We start from the raw sequence: 8,173 nt of genomic DNA, 5'->3' as shown, positions 1-8,173 counted from the left end.
GTTTCCAAGATTTCACTCTATGGTCAGCCAGCTCCATTGCTGTCAGGGCTGCGGAGAGGCAGAAACAGCATGGCGGAAGGGTGTGGTGGAGGAAGGTTGCTCACCCCATCGTGGCCAGGAAGCAGAGGAATAGCCAGAGGGAGCGCGAGCTGACAACTTCCTCCTTCCTCTCCCTGAGCCTCCTGCCCGAGTCTTTTGGATGGTGCTGCCCACAGGCAGGGGGCTCTCCTCCCTCAGTTCCTGTCCCATTCACCAGTCATCTATGGACATGCCCTGGGGACACACCCAGGAGTGCACCTTATTAATTTCCTAGTATTTCTCAACCCATTCGAGATGAAAGCCAAGATAAACCTTCACAACTTATGTCCTCAACTTCTGAGAAACATTACTATCTCCAAGTGTAATTGTGCGTTTCTTTCACCTTTCAGATGCACGTGGTTTCTTTCAGCTCATTAGAAGCTATTTTGTTACATGAATATACACTTAACATTGCTGTCTTTTTAGAGCTTGATATCATTCTTAAATATCTAGGGAAAAATACAGATCTATGTGATCTTGCTATTAGCAAAATAATTTTTGATACATAGCACTAAAATAGTCATAAAATTAAAAAATCCTGAGGAATAAAACTTCATAAAATGTTCAAATGGTTTCAGTTTGAAAGAGACTCTTAGGAAAAGTTTTTAAAAAGCCGAACAGTAAAATATTTGCAAAACACATTTTGCTAAAGTTCTGTATCCAGAATAAACAAAGAACTCTCAAAATCCAACAGTAAGAAAACACAACTTAAATTTTTACAATATAGAAAAAGATGTGAACATATACTTCACCAAGTAAAAGATGAAAAGGACAAATATATAAATACATATTTGTATTTATGTATAACATATTGCACGACCAAATACACACATATATGTGAATACATACAGATGAGAAGGTTGTTATCAGTAGTCTTTACATGAGTGCAGAACTAACCACAGTGAAGCCCATTGTCTTGCATTCAAGTCACAGCACGGCCAGTGCGGAGTGCCACACACACCAGCAACCTCCCCGGGAACTCTCTCAGCCCACTTGAAACCTGTGCACACCTGTGTGAGAGGGCTGACACCAGCTTCTTCCTAATCTACAAAAGTGACAAACGGCCCAGATGGCATTTAATAGAATAAACAAATTGTAGTTTCTGTTTTCCTATTCAGCAATCTGTTAAATGAACTATTGATCTGTGCCACAATACAGATGAATCTCAAATGCCTTCTTCAAAGTGGAGGGCAAGCTCAAAAGCCTCTGTAATGCACCATTGCCCTCGCGTGGCATTGCCAGAAAGGCAAACCTGAAGCGGCAGAAGTCAGGTCTGTGCAGGGATGGGGGGGGGTGAGGCAGGAACCATCCTGTATGGTACTGGAGGGGCCAACATTACGCTTTTGTCAAACCCACAGATATATATGCCAGAAAGAATCGATTTTACTATCTGCAAATCTTTTAAAACATTGAACCAGATTGTGAGGGAAACACGGGGTAGAAGGCAGACTACAACAAATAGTAAGATATGGATATTAAAGGAACTTAATGAAAACTGGGAACTTTCTATGCTATCCTGCAACACATATGAAAAATTAAAACTCTTCCTGGCTGCATTGCTGTCCCTTAGCATAGCACCCAAAAAAGAAAGAAGGACACAATCTTGTAACAAAATTTGTCAAAACAATTAAATATTATTTTTTTAAAAACCATTTTGGCAGCTCATTACAGCTCCTCCCAAAGCACCATTTTTGCGTATCTTCCCTGACACATTTTAACTGTTAATCATTTAAAGGGGACTGTCTAAGAGTGACTTAAGAAGGGCTTCTGAATGAATAAATGAGATAAACTCTCAAACTCCACTCTTCCTCCACTTACCCACTTCCTGCAGCACCCACTGATCATTCCACGACTTCAGTGAATGGTGATTTTTCTCAGCTGCACAGACCCCAGACGCGGGCACCTTAGCTCTGAGTCTTCATGCAGCTCTGCCCCGCCCAGCCGCACCATTTCTACCCTTTTCCCTTCCACTCATGTCGCACAACGAAGTGTCCCATCAATTCTGCCATAAGTGACTGGAGGATGACTTTGAAAGCCTCCTTTTGGAAAAATGATTGGCAGAAAAACAGCCCTCAGACATTGCCCTGCGAGGGGCCTGACCGTGCGCCAGCAGGTCCAGGAGTTCACACCACCTGCTCAGTGACCGGCAGCCTCTCGGGCACTTGATCGCTCCATGAGTCCAGCAACACGCGAGCTGGGGTGCCCCTTGTTTTCCAAGGCCAGAACCACCGTCACAGCTTCCACACCATGACTATTTTCTACTAGAAAGCATTTTTCTTTCAACTTATGGAAATCCAACAATTTTAATTCACTTCCCATGTCCTTCAAAAAATATTTGCCCAGTTCCCTAGAAACTGGATACGAATGCCCATTCCCTCCACAACACCATGGCTTTCCTGTCATCTTCTTTCACAGATTTCGTCATCTGTACTTTACATTGTGATAATTTAACTGTCAAATTTATTGCCTCTTACTACATTGTAGTCAAAATGAGAGCGGGGTCTGTAATTCATTTTTATTCTTTCTATTTCTTGCTGGTCCAAAACAAATGTTGAGCGTATGGCTAAAAATAAATAAATATTTGCCAAATGAATAAATAAATGAAATACCAGAGGATGACTAAGTTGTGATGGAGGAAGAGGTAAACTATGAATTAAAATTTTTATTTTAAAAACTAAGTTGCTCCTTCTCTCCCATAAAGAAGACAATTTTGAAAGAAAAACAGACTATCCATTGTATTGTTAGTGCCTGGTACAAAATTGCTGTTTCTCCTTACAGTCTATGCCTGTAAAGTTGGTTTTCCCTACTGCTCTGCCATGGCCCCCCAACACCTCCCTCACTGATACCAATAAAAGCCATGAGCTTTTGCTCCAAGAGAACATTGGTCATCCAAGAGCTCTTCACTGCAGTTAAAAACAATCAGCTCAATGGGGAAGAGTGGCGATGGTGGTGGCTAAAGTCTGTGGGCTACTTCACCTGTGATTTTACCCGTGGCACATCAGTGGCAGTGTGGTTTCTTCCCCAGCTTCCAGGATGCCAGGAGAGGCAGCCAGTTTTCCTCTGTGCTCAGAGCTGGCTTCATATACTCCGGTGATGGTGCCTCCATTCTGTGGAACATAGGATTCCATGCCTGAGAGGAAACGTAGTGTAAACACTGATGTCTTTTACACAGAAGCAGCCAGACTGTTAGAAAGAAGATTGGGGAATTTACCTCTGACAACAGCAGTCTCCGTAGAAAGCACTGCTGACCCACACAAAATGGAGACACCACACGGCTGAGACATGAAAGATACCCATCAAATTAGATTCTCATCTCCAAGTGGCACCATCGCTATCGAGCAGGACTGAAACCAAGCGCCTGCTAGTGGCTGGGATTTTCTGCCACAACCACAGGTAAAGAATATTTTATGGCTGAACAACTATTAAATGTCATGCTGAATGTCCCAAACGCAGCATGTCTACATTTCTTCTTTTTAAGAAATGTCTTTCTCATTGCTATTTTCCTGCCGTGAAATAGTTTGCATATTTATGCAAAATTACTTGACTCTTTCTCACTTAAATGACAGATCTTGCCTCCAGTCATTCACAGGGAAAATAAAGTAACCTTGGCTGCATCTCTGCCTTGTCCATGGAATGTGGGAACTGCCTTGCCCAAGCTAACCTCGCGCGTGTGGCAGCGTCCAGTACTAAAACACCAATAATCTACATAAATGTCATTAAACCTGGCATTGAAAATGTTGAGCCTAACACACCCACAAACACCTCTTACTATCTTCATTTTTTTCTTGGATGAAAGACCTAAGTAGACTATTTTCAAAGGCAATATGGCTCTAAATCTATTCTAAGCGATTATTATCTGGTATCACTTAGGCATCTCCTTTTTAGTAGCTCTATAATGTGATCAAGGAATGTTTCTAGATTACAGAATTTGTAAGTACAGTCCAGCTCTCCAAACAGTTACATCTTATAGATTTCTCTACTGACCTCTACTTTTATATCACTGAATTGTACATAAGCATCCTCAAAAGATTATGTGATTCACCAATAAATCTGGAATACTAATGTTCATACAAATTGTGGATTAATCTGCAAAAAATACAGCATAATCTTTAAAGCTCCCATCCTAACAAATGCTGACTCCTCACTTTCAGAAAAATATAATTAAAAGAGGAAGTGAGTTTTTAAAGGAAGTCCCGAGTGAATCCCTTTGCCGAGTGAGTAATGGCTTTCTAACGTATCTGTTTTTCAAGGTGGGAAACAGGAGCCTGGCTCTAGTCTCACTGGGAGAGGAGAGAGCAGTGGAGAGCTCGGTGTGTGGATGCCCCAAAGGAAAGGGTGAGCACGGAGGAGAGAGAGCAGTCCGGCTCCGCTCCCTCCAAAGTTAAATGTCGTCGGGGTGAGGCCTTGCCAATATAAATACAATCACAATGATGGTATAAAAAGACATGTATTTTCACCTCTATTGACTTTTCACGTTCATGGGATAATTATTGTAACATTTTCTTAAAGGGCAAAAAGCTTTTGATGATGAATACATCTCATTACATGGAATTTTACGTGTAATCCTTACATGAATCTCATTGTAATTCAACGGATGAATTACGTGTTAATGCTAGCATAACAAGCCTTTAACCTATTTGACTTAATTACAGGCATATCATCAGATTCACTGGGAAAAGGTTCCTTCCCTTGCTCTAAAAAGTCCTTTCACTTTTTTAACCCTTTGGTTAAACTCTGGAAGATAGCACTGGCTCCTGATATTCACAATCTCTTACCGCCACTCTCTGTAGACTTTTGGGAAAAGGGGCAGAGTCGAGAGCATCGTACTTGGTGACTGTCCATGTAGGGTGAAGGGACCTAGAGTTCCTTGGGCCCACATGAGCAGGACCTTTAGCAAGTAAATGTGTGGTGGACAGAGCCAGCTTTGGACTGGGGCTGGAGACCGAGGCTGACAGTCACTGTTGAGCACGCTGTAGGAAAGCCACTAACCAGCACGATCCTCAGCGCTGTCTCCGGATACTGGAGCTGATGACCCCGCTGCCTAGGTGAAGGGTTTGGGTGATGACCAGATGATATAATGTGTTTGGAATGGGGCTGTGCAAATAATAAATCACAGTGCAGCTGGAGAGTGCTGGTGAGGAGGAGAAAGAGGAAGAGGAGGAGGACAACGAAGAGGAAAAGGAGGAAGAAGAAGAGGAAGAGGAGGAAAGAGAAGAGAAGGCAGAGATGGGTGAATTATGTCCTGAAAATGTATATGCTGGAGTCCTCTCCAAAGACATGCAGTCCTGCTTGGGAAACACAATCGTGCTCTCCATCATGGAACTAAGATTGGGTCATGCTGAGTGGATGAAACCCCTCATCTAGACGACAGGTGTCCTTAGGGTGGTGTAAATTCTCTCTCTCTCTCTCTCTCTCTCTCTCTCTCTCTCTCTCTCTCTCCCTCTCTCTCTCTCTCTCTCTCTCTCTCTCTCTCTCTCTCTCACACACACACACACACACACACACACACACAGTGCCTTATTCATGTCACGCTTATTTACATCTGTAGGGTGAAGCTGGCCCAGCCTCTGAGCCCAGGGTGAGGAGCAGGGAGGCACAGACAGCATCGCGAGGCCCTGGACGCCTAACTGCAGTAGGAGACACTGCAACTGGAGCAAGCATCCGCCACCACAGGTGCTGTGGCAGCATCCACCAGGGACCGCAGAGGAGCGGTGTGAGCCAGCAGGGGCATCCAAGGACTCACGGTCTGCAGCACTGAGGCTGTGGTGCATGGTCCACTGCTGTCAGGACCGGGCCCTGCTTGCAGTGCCCAGAAGCCCAGGGACATGGAGACCAAGGGAATCTTTGTAGATCTGTCCACCCCTGTCCTGGCATGATGACCTCACAGGCTCTGAGAGTTCTGAGTCAGTGGCACTGACAGGATCAGAGGACTGGCCCACCTGGCAGGTGGAGTCCGCCAGATCACACACCTGGGGACTCGTGTGCCCAGGCACCCGGCTGGCCTCCATCCTGCAAATGTTGGTGTCCACAGCCCCGAGAGGTCATAGGGCCACAGCAGCAAGCAGAAAAGCTGGAATACAAGTAGCTTTTAAACTTGGATGAGGCAGTGAGAAGTAGCCCAGAACTCCTAACGCAGGCAGATTTCTGTCTGATGGGGGGTCCAATCCTATGAAAGGAGGCGGGGCAGACGTCTTCACCTAGGGCCGCCTTAGCCAGGTTGCAAGGAAGCGTCCTCCAGTCACAGCACAGGGCCAGTACCCCTGTCCCTCTAAAGCCGCCAGGCCAGGCCAAGGCTCTCACTATGCTGGCTTTGCTGCCCAGGGCTCCCACAGTCCGTGGCTCGGATGTCTCCAAGGGCACGTGCTGAATGAGACACAAGTGCTCCTGCAAGACCTGCACGTCACCTGTGCACCTATTGCGGTAAACCAGGCTGTCACTCCGGTGGAAGATACACAAGCAAGGGAGGCCAAAGCAGAGAAACCGGCCACCCTGCAGGCAGCAGAACCCACGGCTGGGAATCTGCATCCCGGATCTCGGGGCTGAGAGCCCTCTCCAGACAGAACCAGCCGGGCTGCTGTGTACGCATCCCCATAGTGTCGGGTCAGAAACAGCGGCCGTGCTGTACAGTGCTCTGGCCACACGTGACACAAGGATGTGTGGAAACAGCACCTGCAGGGCGGCCGGCACCAACAGCCAGGACACGAGAGAGAAGCAGCCGAGTCGAGGTGAGACGCCTCGGTTTCACCATCAAGCTTATGACTGATTTGCTTGACACTCGAGTGAGGATGGGTGGTTCCTGCTGACGGAATGAGCAGGGCCAGGAGGGCTTCGAGGAGCACAGGGAGGAGGAAAAGCGAGGTCCAGGGTGGGGGTGAATACGGGAGTGAGGACCCCAGTGGGCTGCGCACCCCACGTTAGCACGGCTGGGGCTGAGCGTCCTGGTGAGCAACAGGACCAGGGAGGGCAGCCTGGACTGAGGAGCCCGGGAGGAGGGCCCCGGCCCAGTCCAGAGGCGCTGACCAGGCTGGGGGCACAGGCTGCACCTGGACAAAGGCAGTCACAGGGCCCAGCCGGGCCCAAGAGCCAAGGACCTGCACCTGCCTCAGAGCAGGCATTGCAGAAATGGAGAGCCAGGGCCGGGCCAGCACAAACTGGGCTGCGGGATTCATCCCACAGCAGGATCCAGAGGGGAGGTTGAGGCCAGGGCCTGTGAGAGGACAGAAGGAGCGGGGTGGGCTGGGCCTGGCACACCACTGTGGGGGGTGGGGGAGGGCAGAGGTCAAACTGGGATAAAGAAGGTCACTTCTTCTGGGTTTAAGAAGTAAGTCATAAGGGGTGTACATGATAATCTCAGTACTCTGGGAGGCTGAGACAGGTGGGTCACAAAGACAAGCCCAGCCTGGGAAACTTAAAAACTTAGCAAGACCTTCTTTCAAAAACAAAATCTTTAGGGAGGGGCCTGAGGGCTGTAGCTCCTTGCAAAGGCCCTGGGTTCAATCCTCAGTGCCACAAAAAACAAAAACCAACAAACAAAAACCATGTCATAATTCAAGCCAGCCCAGGGTACTGTGGGGGCTTTGAGGAGCAGGCACCACAACAGGCCCGAGAGTCACAGGGAGGGGCCTTGCAAGTCACACTTTCAGAGTCCGAGCTCTGCAGCTGGGCCCATGGTACCTGTGGCCTCCCAGTACGGGTTCCAGCGGGGTCCACACTGGAGCAAGCTGCCCACCACGCTCCTTTGTGATGTATAGACACTGAGTGGAAAATGGGGAGGCCCCTCCCTAAAATAACTCCACATAGCTGGGCAGCCAGCAGAGCCCCAGGTGCCAGCACAGAACAGCAGTGGGCGGGGAGGTCTGCACTATGCCCCACATGGCCAGCCCAGCCACACAGGGCTGTGGGATTAAACTGTTCTCCCATCTGCGGCCTCATTAGCCCCCCAAGCCCCCCCAGGATCGTGTGCACTGCGAACACTGGATCGGTAAAACCAGAGGCAACCCCACTGGCTGACTTCACTGTGAGGGGATTTGAGTGGGTTCTTTGGAAGTACCCGAGGCTCGCCCTGTGCTGTGAATGCATCCTTGGTGATAGGTAG

Source organism: Cavia porcellus, unplaced genomic scaffold, assembly GCF_034190915.1.
Source record: "Cavia porcellus strain 051 isolate PalLab524CR breed Dunkin Hartley unplaced genomic scaffold, mCavPor4.1 scaffold_10, whole genome shotgun sequence".
Classification (NCBI taxonomy): Eukaryota; Metazoa; Chordata; class Mammalia; order Rodentia; family Caviidae; genus Cavia; species Cavia porcellus.
This window is presented reverse-complemented; position numbering follows the sequence as displayed.